The sequence below is a fragment of the Lepisma saccharinum genome, chromosome 15 (genome assembly GCF_977018435.1).
Source record: "Lepisma saccharinum chromosome 15, izLepSacc3.1, whole genome shotgun sequence".
In the NCBI taxonomy this organism is placed as follows: Eukaryota; Metazoa; Arthropoda; class Insecta; order Zygentoma; family Lepismatidae; genus Lepisma; species Lepisma saccharinum.
The window spans coordinates 67,337,126-67,349,637 of NC_139243.1; the positions used below are offsets into that span (position 1 = coordinate 67,337,126).

The following is a 12,512-nucleotide window of genomic DNA, read 5'->3' on the forward strand; positions in this document are numbered from 1 at the left end:
CACTTATTTGCCAGATTAGATACGTGGCTGCTATGGAGATTATCTAATCTGCAAGAAACATTATCTTAGTTAAAAGATATACACGTGCGACATTACGAACAGAGTGGCATCATTTCTTCTACTCTTGCAGCGGACTCTACTTTCTGATTCAGGGCAATGTTAACAAACAGGTAAGCAATTAGGAATATATGTTTGAAAAAGTCATTCCTGTTATATGGATAGGTACGGATAGTAACCATGATTTTCTTTAGAACGATGGAGATATCTTGTTATGTTTTCTGATATATATGACGGAATGGACAGTTTACCTGTTTGTTAAGAATCGAATGAGGGGACGGGTAAATTGCGAAAACTCTTGCTGACGCTGAAGGGATGAAATTTCTGCAAGAGCTAACTCAGGAAGCAGCACTTGACTTAAAATCATGTATCCTTGGTTTGTTCCGTGTCATGTTTAGTAACACTCATGATTAAATCAAGTTGTGAATTTCGAATTTCCGCAACTGCGTCTGTGTTATAGTTGTTTTTCCTTCAAATTACGATGATCTGGAATAGTTTTGTAGCGAATAAAATTTTCGATTGAAATATTGTAGAGTACACTGTACTGGAACAAATAGAGAGTCAGTGCGATTGGATCGCTCTCGTCCAATGTCTGGAACACACTAATTTTCGTGTACTGGGCCACTGTAGGGTTGTGAATCATTGTCAAAGAATTATAAATTAAGATACAAACATACAGATGTCTCAAAATCTTGTTTGCACTCTTTGAACACTAATAACGGTACGTATGAACTTCCTTGATGTCACGTACTTTACCCAGAGTGGTTCAACAGCGGGCTAACAGTCAATGAACGTCTGCGTGTACTGCTTTGCGAGCGAAGTAGAGGCGGGCCGGGCATACTGGAACAAATATAGTTAGAATTGGAAATAGAGATACGAAATCATTTTTAATGCTACTGCATTAAATCGTATGGGCAGATATTTCAAACGTTATTGGCCCTTCACTCAAAGGCTGCTCAGGAAAAATCTCGAAAGTTTGGAATGGAAACGAGTGGTGAGTGTAGCATCCCGTTTTATGCGCCTATTAATTTCATACAACTTTTGTAGAATAAAAAATATTGCTTTCTGTCACCCTCTGTGAATAAGCGCCATACAACCTTTTGTACTTGTTCATTTGTTACAGGCAGTGGCGTGGCGTGACTTTTTCAAAAGTGTTGCCGGCCATCAGACGTTATTATCTCCACCCTACCCCCTCCCCCAAAATGCCTTTGATCTGGATTTTTTTTTTACAATCCGCTCAATGATATATTTAGCCACAATCACTCCTAGAAAGAACTACCACTCATGAGAGAGTTACCGCGAAAATCCAGTGAATAGTAGTTGAGCCTTGTTTCTTTGCAAAGAGGTGGAAAGGGGAAGAAGAACCACACATTCGGGTCAGTTCGAAGTTTCTGCGTTGAGCAGACGACAGAATTCCCCTCCTCCAGCGGTAGGAGGAAGTCCAGATGTACGTACTACTGTTGCCAACTTAGTTTTTTGGAGCAAGGTTTGTCCAACTCACGAATCGCATCAAGTACTTATCTTTTCGTCTGTTACTAAACGGTCTCAGTTGTAGTTAAATCCAGCTTTGGCTTTGCAGTCTAGCTCTTGTTGCTTCAGAGAAATAGTATCTCCGTTTTAGGCGGGATTTAGCTCTTTTCTGGAAATCCAATGTGACAACACTTGCTGATCTTAAACTTAATCAGAGGTACTCTTCGATAAAAATGCATAGTGCCAAATTGAGTTGGATAATAGTACAACTAATATACGTAAATTCGGTAAGGAAAAAATAAAAGAATAAATGAAACAAAATTGAGATCTAGACCTTAGTAATTTCATCATATTTTGACCAATATTTTGTGCGACTTAATCTAAAGTACATGCTTGTCGAGCAGGTATTATTAAGAGTATTCTATATACTATAAACAACAACATTTTGATAATTTATTCTAAAAACACTAAGGACTGTCAACGTTATTTGTTTTTTTTTTATTCTGGTCACCCTGATATGTGTTTTTTTTATTTTTTTTTGTTTTGTTCTTTGTCTGAGAAAGACAATAATACAGGGTTGAAACGTTACATGTAAAGTATTTTTTATATCTTAATGAACTGCCTTGGTCAGCAACTTAGTGTTTTTAATATGGAAACAAGGCTTAATTATATTACCATAATATATTCTCTATAGTTTCTTATGAATTACTGTCCCTTAGTGATAACCTAAAATTTAGAAAATATTTCCGAGGTTTTGCTTAGTGGTATAAATATGGGAATGGAACTTACTATAATGTACTCACCAAAAAGGGGTGCTTCTTCGATGGAACAGTGGGAACGTAGGAATCCTTGTAATCAAAAAGTTCTGGATTCGATACCCGTTGCCGGTATACAGTGATTCGGATATCCCTTTTAAACTGTGTGCTCAGTCCTAATCAGCCTCTCTGTGCATAAGGTGGACTTCAATAATAATATTCAAACTCAATCATGAAGAAGGTTTTATTAAAAATTATTCCAAACACCAACCTCGATATATAATAATGTTTTATGTCTATTCGAATGAATTGCTGCCTTTCAATATTTAATATTTTTAACATTAATATACGAGACCAACCATGAGATTCAGACTAGAGATGGCCCAATCTGGATTTCTTGTTATCCAGGATTCCGTATAGTATAACCGGAGAATCTGGATTTCGTAACTAACGGGAAAACCCGTGGTTAGGATCCCTCCCTTTAGGTGGCAACAGTCGAGTCAACCTCGTCGCAACCTCGAGATACGAATACAAAGTCGGTTCCTCTGTGGGTTGGAAACAGGAAAAAGTTCCTTGCGAAACAGCGGCGGCTCTAGGTTTAATCATTGGTAGGTGCTGCGGGGGAGTGCGACGTTGAAAACACTAAATCAAATACCAATCAACTTTTAGGCATCCACCACAATACGCCAATGAAACTGAAGAATACTAGTGGCTTGATTAATTTTTGCTTGATTTTAGAAAAAAAACGTTTTTTTTTTAAATTTGAATGGAACAGCATGTTCAAGGAATACCAATGACATAAGGACGACGGTTTTTCCCATGGAAAGACAAGCCAGGTATTATTCCACGGAGGGGAAACAGGTATTGCAAACGAGGCACATTTTTCTCCTGTGTTACTTTAAAAAACAAAACAAAAAAAACCACTCCTTCAGTTTGAACTTATTTTCTCGCAATGCCCTTATAATAATTAACATAAATTAAAGTACATATATGTGTGAAATATATAAGTTAAGATTGACTATCATTTTCTAGGGGAGGCCGTAACCCCCTTTCTCTCCCTTTCTTGACGATGAGGACATCTGTATACGTCTTACACTACTAGAAAGTGACCATAGAGTGTAAACATTCACACACACGTGACAGTCTTATTGAACTATGTACTAAAATACAAAATTGTTTTTAAAACACACTTTTTGAACCTTTGCAATACATTGTGTCATTGTAAGAGTTAGTGAAATCGGTTGAGCATAGGGTTTGAATAAAATATTGCTTAAGGGGGTGCGGAAGAAAATTAAGGGATGCGCACGAACCCCTTCACATCCTACTAGCGCCGCCACTGTTGCGAAACAAAATATTTCATGAACATAAACTACAACCATGGACAAGCTGAGGAATCATGGTGTTACGTCACCGAAGCGGTAATCCATTCTTATATCTAAAGTGGCCTTGAGATAGCAAGCTGTAAATCCTTCACGCACGCAACGCTTTGGAAAATCTCAATCCACAACTTTTTCACACGTTTACGAATCATTCCAGGTGACAACGCCCTAAAGAGATACGAAAGGCGGTTTAAGCATTGCAATATAAATCAAAGATAACAGAAACGAAATGTTAGATAGATATGATGAACAAAACAAACAAAGCCGCGTTTGTGCAACAGGCGTATAGCCAGACAGGGCGAGCGTGCTCTGCAGAACATGGTTTGAATTGTATAGAAAGAGCAAAGTAGTTTGTGCAGGATATACATTCAACTGTTCTTGTAGAACACAAATAGTTTTTGAAGCGAAAACGTAGAGCAGCGTTGTTTATAGATAAGCTGACCCGGGCGAAAGCCAGTGAATTTATTTTCGTTCAAAAAAATAAGTGATGTGAATCCGCCACTTTTAGCTCTGTCATGTTCACTACAAGCAATACGTTTATACTTTCTGGTCATAAATCGAAGACTAAAAGTGGTAAACGTTGTAAGTGCCAAAAATGAAAGTGTTGGGAAATCGCATCGTTCACCGCATCAGCTTGCAAGGATTTCACACTAGTGACCTCTTTACACGCCCTTTTAACTACTTAGAGGGCTACGAGCAACTCTTCACGTTTACCACATTATAAAGCATGGCACATTTCACAGTTTAACGTGGAAAACGGTGTTTGAATTTTTGTGGCACTTACAGCGTTTATCAATTTTAGTCTTCAATCTATTTAGTAGAAAATAATATAAAATTATCATCGAGAAGCCTGATGATATGATTGAGCAGTGTAAATTGAAGCACCAGTAATTTTAATTATATTTCGTCCAGATCTATGTTTGTTTTCCATTAACATCTCTGTATTTGCGCTAAAAGAGTATTAATCTGGTTGTATTTCTCTCCTAGGGTAGTCGATCTATTAAACCGGGGACAGCTGTTCTCTCATTGAATCGGCGGCATCAGAAGTGCCTGAAGAGAGAAAGGGGGGGGACGAGGGGGGTGAGGGTTACAGTAACATTTGGATGAGACATTTCTCTGTAATAAGGGAACATGGATATCTCACTCAAATTACATTTCGCTTTAGATGAAGTGAATACATGTACGCAGTAAATGCAAAATCATTCATTCCTTAGATAAATCCACATTTTCTATCAAGAATAAACAAGTTGCAATTATCAATTCGTCTACATTGTCGCGTTTTGTATATTTTTCACACGGTTCCTCCAGGAAAATCCTGAAGCAAATGCCGCCGACTATTAATCCTCTGTCATCATTCAGCCATCCTCCTCGCACCTCAATGATAGCATATCAGTATGTGAAACGCAATAATCTTTGGTTACATGCAGATTACTTTTCTTGCACAATATAGGAATTTAGATACTACCCCCCCACCCATGATGCAACAGTTCTTTCCTCACAGTGGTGGGTGACGACCACCGGTCCCATACACAGGTTGAAATCTTGGGATAAAAGTTGTTACGCTTCTCCCACGAGACTCGAACATGCGGGCGTCCCGTAGCCCGAGACCAAAGCCTGACGCCTTAGACCGTAGAGCCAAGGTGCGGGACAAATTCAGAAAATAGCCAATGTGTATTTTTTGTCAGCTCTTCAAGTCCAGTTTATGCTCGGATATGCTAATTGGGACTTTAAGATATAATAACTCTGCAATGAGACTCCACCAGGGATTGAACCAGCGACTCAATGATTACTAGTTGATAAAATTATTGTGACTGTGAGAATTCATGACAATTAGATAATACTGACAAACAAGAACAAGGGAACACTGGTGTTGAAATTCATACTCGAACCCAGAACCTCAACATTATGGTTCCAGCACTCATTGTGATTGGAACCAAGACGGAGCTAATCTTTTTGTAACCTATCCGATCATTTGATTGGATTCCAGGGATTTTTACATTACGCTGAAATGTTTTAATTCTTTTCAAGTAAAGAATTGAAATTCAAAGCGTGTAGTGACCTGTTTTCTTCCTACTTAATATTTTCTCATAATAATTATTATATTTATAACTTAGTATCATACGTAGTAATTGTGCAAACCCAAGTAAATAACGATCTAAACAAAAAAATACGTAAAAAGAGATATTGCAACTTTCTTCTTCACATTTTCCACGTTATAGTTAGCAGAAATGCCCATTTTATTATTATAAAATATAGAATAGGAAGGGAACCGATTATTGCGCCGGAAACAGTGAAGCGTCACTTGCAGGAGTAAGGTGTGTTCGTTGTGTGAGAACCAGAGGGACGTAACTCCAATTGTTCAAATTTACAGGAGAGAGGAAATCATGTGTTCTTTGGAATATGTCTGACACTTAAAAAAGTCCGTAAATTGGAGATACGTGAATCCACTTTACTCCTAAGGATTGGAAGTGGAGATATGTAAATCTGACTCCAAATAGAGTTCTTCAGAGGGGTTTATTTAAACAAATGTAAAAACTGCATTTTTTTAGTTTCTTTCATCTCATACGGAAGATAGGTGGAGAGGTTGCTGTGCAAACACTGATATGATGGGTGGAGAATCCGCAATCTGCTTGACTCCTCCTTAAATTTAGTGACGCCATCGCACACGCACATATTATATAGGAAAGAGAGTAGCGTTTAGATCCTCTTAAGTCTTGGCTCCACACGCTGTAGCATGCTTTATTCCATCAGAAGAGACTTCGGATGGGGAAAGATCTTCGCTGCGATGGACCTCAGAAGTGCAAGTGGTGATTCCAGTGAATGTGGTTCGCAAGTATGTTGATTGCGACTGCTTTGGATTCTGTAGCGGAGTCATCATATCCATTAGGTAAGTGTAGTAGACAATTAGATAACAAATTTCCATCGGGAATTTAGGAGCATTAATTACGGCGTAATTCCTCAGTGTGTTTGTACCGTATAGTTATGACGCCAGAGAGGACAAGTGCAGCCAATAAAAGAATCATAAAATCTTTAGTAGACCTAATTCAATGAGTTTTAATCGGAAATGAATATAATATCCAGTTATAATAAATGTGTATACAAGTCATCTGATTTGTTGAAACTGACTTTTAGGCGCAGAGTTTTGGAAGGGGAAAGCTAGGCAGATACTGCCTGCTAAAAGCACTTTAACACGTGAAGAGAAGCACATCTTTACCTCCTAATATTCCCTTCTCAGTTAGGACTTTTGGCTTTAAATGGATAGAAATACAGTATCTAAAGCAATGGGAAGTTATTTTTCCACATATTTGGAAAGGTATGTAATTCCAATATTAAAATAAATATCACCAGTTTTACATGCCCAATTTTGAAATCTGGAGATAGTAGTAACATGGAAAATTATAGACGAGTTGCAATCCTCAGTGCTCCAGTTAAAGTACTAGAACAAATTCTATATACTAGAATTTTTAATCATGTAAAAAGTTACATAAATAGTAACCAACATGGATTCTGTCCTCATAGATCCACTATAACAAATTTAGTAAATTTCATTCAAGATGTTTATAATGCAATTCATAATCGGTCAAGTGTTCACACTATTTACATGGATTTCTCCAAAGTTTTTGATAAATTAAATCACGATGTATTACTATGTAAACTTGCAAACTTTGGTTTTACGAATGACATGTTATCTCTTATTATTTCGTATCTTCACAAGAGGAAACACCCATATGAGTATTCATACATAATGAAAAGCTGGAGAAAGTGTACTCTGTCAAAGATCTTGGTGTTGTTGTTGATTGTAATTTATCCTTTGAGGAACATATCTCGAATATTGTTAAGGATGCATATCGACGGCTAGGATTTCTCATAAGAAGCTCAAAGAGCCTAAATAATTTCAATGTCATTATTCTATTGTATAACAGTATGATATGAAGTAAACTCGAATATGCTTCGGTTGTATGTTCTCCTGAGTTTATATCTTATAAAAATAGAATAGAGCAAATTCAAAAAAGATTTCTACGGTACTTATAATACAAGAAGAATCAAGTATCTGCTTACGAGATGAAATAATCTTATAAGTATTTATTGAAAGAGTATTGTTATGTAAGCCTGAGTAATAGGAGAGAATTAGCACAACAAATACTTCTTTATAAAAGAGTAAATGGAATTCTGGATAACAGTAACTTTCTTCATCAGTTTAAATTTAATAATAGAAAATCTAATCTTCGGATGCGACACCTTTTCCTCTGTGGTATCTCGAGAACCGAAAAATACAAATCGTCACCTTTATTCAGACTCTGATCTGCATATAATAATATTTCTACAACGCATGAAAATCTAGATTTCAGTCTGCTACTTTCCTTGTATCTAAAAACATTAAAACCAATTTTTGAAAAAAGACTAGATATACATATGTAAAACCATTCTACTGTGCATTATTTTCCATTATTCTGAAATTATTTTACCTTCTATGCTATTTTTTCATTTTTTTAATATTTTTTTCGTTCAATACTATATACATATATTTCTGAACTATGAATATATGTGTATATGGTTGGATATATGTCCTGTAGTACTTCACTTATTATCTTGTGTGTATAAATGCGTTTGTGTGTGTATGTGTTTATATGTAATCTACACTCTTATATGTTTATTGTTTAAATTTATGTAAGCTTTCCTGTAATTGGAGATTCTCTCTGTAGGAAGCAAACGAATAAATAAATAATCTACATGATAAATAACTTGATATATCTTGATATCTGAATAATTCTAATATCTAATTATAGTATCTAAAATTCTTATAATTCTAAGACCCCCTGGAAAAGATGCCTAGTTTGCGCCACCCTCGGAACATATCCTGTGGATATCTATGGTGTAAAACACAGCAAAATGTCATTAATTGCTGTGTAAAACACAACTTGCAGCGCAAAAAGGAGCGATCAATTTTTCACTACAATGACAAAGCAATAGTGCCAGGAATCAATGGCTCAGTACGTTAAGACCATTGATCATTGTCAGTATATAGGATCTCATCAGCAAGAAATTATTTTTACATGAACGATAGACATACAGTTTCTGGAATTACAATTATGTTCGTTATAATATTTTTTCACAAACTATAAAAATTACAATACGTTTAGAACACACGATTTTACACATCAGTTTTCTCAAGATATTTTATGGTGATATAAAAAGTACGTACGAGTTTCCTGCATAACCGACAATTTTCTTTAGTTAATATAGCTATAATTTCCAAATTTATGTATTTTCCCTACGTTTACATCGTTTTTCTGTAGCTCTTGAAAATGAGGATGAATTTTATTTAGTAATTATTTTATCTACAGAAGCTTTCTGCCACTTTTGGTTAATTGAGAGATTGAGGAAGAATGATGAATGATGATGAGCAGTGTGGGGAATGGAGGTGCAGAAGGGTTCCATCATCCCAACTTAGCATCTTTTCTAGTTTTTGTTTTGTGTTTATTTTGTGCAGAGATAAGCTAATCAAGACTGGATACGAACCACTATGTACATCCGCCAAGTATCAAACCTGGGAACCCTTGTTTACAAGGTGATAAATATCCACTCTGTCTTTAGGGAAGCATTCCCAACAAGAAAACGTACCTAAAGATCGCTCCACCTGTTTCTCATTTATACCATAAAAGCATCCCCCAACTATTCCCAGGGTTCGAGCAAATATCTCCCCCCCCCCCATTAACATTTCGATTAACGGTTAAGAAGATAAAATTGATAAACATCACATTTTTTATGTTATTTCCCTTTTGCACAACACGTTATTGTTAACTTCGATACATATAATAAGTTCCAATTAATTTTTAAAAAGTAGTCCGTGAGAGAAATATTTTTGATGTCACTTAATGAGAACACGTGTAAGACCTCGTTTCATTAGTCTTCCACGTAGGCAGCAGGAATATTTAATAACAAAGATTATAATTTGAAAGCATAGGTTACCCTCCAATTATTGCTCCTTCTTCCATTATTTGAATCTGCCCCACACGTTGTCTCTCCGTATACATAGTAAAATGAACCGTTGAAGAGCATACGACAAAACAACCCGGGACTACTGACGTATCAACATGGTGGATCGTGGCCTCGCAACTTTGGATGTCTCGTTTTGTGAGAACACGCAGGGGTCATATTTTTATCGTGTAGTTTTTAAAATTGTTGTACATAATCTTTTAGTATAAATACCAGTTATAGAAGAATTATTTTATGTTAACAATGGTATCAGTCATAATTATCTAGATATTCAGAAAATATGGTTATCCATTAGGTTCACGACAATTATCATCCATGAAAGAGTCAGTGAGATATATTTTTCATTCAAAATGCTGCCTATATATCAGTCTACTAAGAAATTAAATACTTATTCTCAAGAAAAATATGTTGATATATAAACATAAAAAATCCTACCAATTATATTTGTGTACAGTGAAATCATTAATTTGGATAACACCCTAATTGCAATACTCATATATCAAATTTGAATTGATATGCCACTTACATAGGTACGTTATTCTCAAACATTACAGTAAAAATAAGTAACTGAAGTAACACTGCTACAAAATTTTCGGATGACGAGAATCATGATAATAAATTATAGAGAATCTATTTTCCAGTAAGTACAGCTATCATACTATAGGGGCATTTTTTTTAATATCCATATGGTTGTATTAAGTGCTTTATGCAGAAGTAGCGCAAAAGTAGTGAAGTAGCGAGTAGCGAACTACTTTTTGGTAAATTTAGCTGTAGCGAAACTACATTTTGGAAGAGTAGTTGTAGCTGTAGCGAAGCTAATTTTAAAATTTTGCGTTCTGATCACTGCTCTTTGCAGACGGAGCCTCGCACGACTGAGAAACATTTGCTTAAGAGACCTTTTCAAGTGCGCGCTTTTCAAACATTCCGGAAACTACAACAAAATCGTAGCTCGAGAACTACTTGTCCTAGATAGATGAAATCGGATTTGTTTTCTTCCTAAAAGACAGGGATTTTAGCGGAGGTAAAATGTATACATTATGCCTCCCAATCAGTAGTGTTAAAGAAAGAAGAAGATTTTTGTCTTTTTTAATGTCATTCTCCTTGCGCTTTCCCCACAATAGACCGGTGATACAGTCCTACAACCATGCAAAGTTTCGTTGAAATCAGATGGATACTTCTCGGCTAAAATAATATTAACATTGTATAAAGTGGCAGTGTTGCAAACTTACAGAACAATTTCCTAAATTTCGCTTCAAGCATCGGCCCTATGGACGGAAGATGGATCAAATTTTGAGAGAAGCAAGACGAAAGACCATTGAGAATAGGTAATGCCCGTCCTACAAATTTGAATGTTTTTTTAAAAAAATATAAATTATGGCGTTGTAAATTTTGCATAATTGCGGGAAATTTCAAACATTGGCCCCGCTTCAACCCCCCCCCCCCCCCCGGACCCTTAATTGTCAGACGATGCTTACGATGTTGCTTTTTACTCATTCTTACATGTAGAACATAATTCTTTCAAAAATATCAATAGTTTAGAAGTTACTGTCGGATTAAAAATTATACATACTCTAGTTTGGACTCCAATTTAGTATTAACCAGAGGATTATACTGTAACCAGACAAATTTACTACCAGCATCTACAATTACCAAAACATATCTGAACCCATCAATTTTAGGTAATGGTTCAATGATATCTGAATATAGTCACTGAATCCGTTGGTACCCGTAACCCCCGCGAGAAGGTTATGATTTTCGTGTCATTTTGTGTTCCATACAAATTATTCTGTTGTTTTTAGCTCTCGGAGATGTATTATAGTGGATTAATGAGACTCCTTTGGTGGTACAATTTATTAAGTCATTTTCATCGCCGCTATCTCCCTGTAGTATGAACTAACTTTGTGAAGTTATGTGTTATGCATTGCCTTTGCAGTGCTTTTATAGTATGACTTGACGGAAGAATAGAAAATAGTTGTAAACGAAATTTGAAATGTTGTTACTTTATGTTTGTGTTTTGTATCTTGGAGAGATATTGGAATTATCCGAGATTGAAGTTTGCCAATCCTGGTGTGGCGTCAACGGCACGAGATTTACTGCAGACGATGTTCGGTGCATATTATGGGTATACCTCATTTCACCGAATTCAGACACCTTCCTGTTAAGCAGCCTATTTCGTCTTCTGACGTAGGCGCGGAATGCTTTCGTGGTTGGTTAGGCTTGTTTGGTTTCAAGCTCTTATCATAACGTTACGTATCCCTCATATTGGAGTTACGTTTAGCTAGGTAGCCTGGCAGAAATTATAAGAAATGTGTTAACTTCAGCGCCAGCTCAGCGAAAAGCATTCGCCAGTATTTGCAGAGGAAAATGTGATGAGAGAGAAAAAGGGGAGGATGCAAGTTGCTCGGGAGAGTTGGAGAGATTTGGTCTAGGAGTTTGAAAGAGAACAGGAAAGTGGTTCGGGAGTAAGAAAAGGGGGTTTTGAGTTTTGGAGAGAGGAGAGTGAGTTTGATTTTGAAGGATATTCAGGATGGCTGGAGACTTTTAGAAACTTGTTTGGAAGTGGAGTGCAGCGAAGCTGAGTGACAATTTAAGAGGCGAACTTCAGCAAGCGAATGAGAGTTAATTTAGAAACTCTTCTGTCCACGCTTCTAAAGAGAGACAGGTAATATGCTTTTCTAATGCCATCCTTTGCCAATGGAGACTTAAAGTCATTGTAACCCAAATCTAGAGAGTTGCCATTCTGTAAAGGGTTCTGCAAATTTAAGTTTATTTAGGTACCTCCCGCAGTTAGCAGATGTAGCCAAGCGAGAGCTTACGGGCTACCGCTAACCCCCAATAGAAGAATCATTCATCT

General features: G+C 36.4%; 1 long non-coding RNA gene across 1 annotated transcript in view; it reads left to right on the plus strand.

Annotated features, from left to right (window-relative positions):
* The first annotated feature begins 6,417 nt into the window (after positions 1-6,417).
* The window catches only part of LOC145999502 (uncharacterized), a 30,329-nt gene continuing 24,234 nt past the window's right edge, over positions 6,418-12,512 (plus strand). The window contains exon 1 of the long non-coding RNA XR_014443404.1: positions 6,418-6,548. This is a non-coding gene — a long non-coding RNA (uncharacterized LOC145999502). The remainder of the gene's footprint in view (positions 6,549-12,512) is intronic.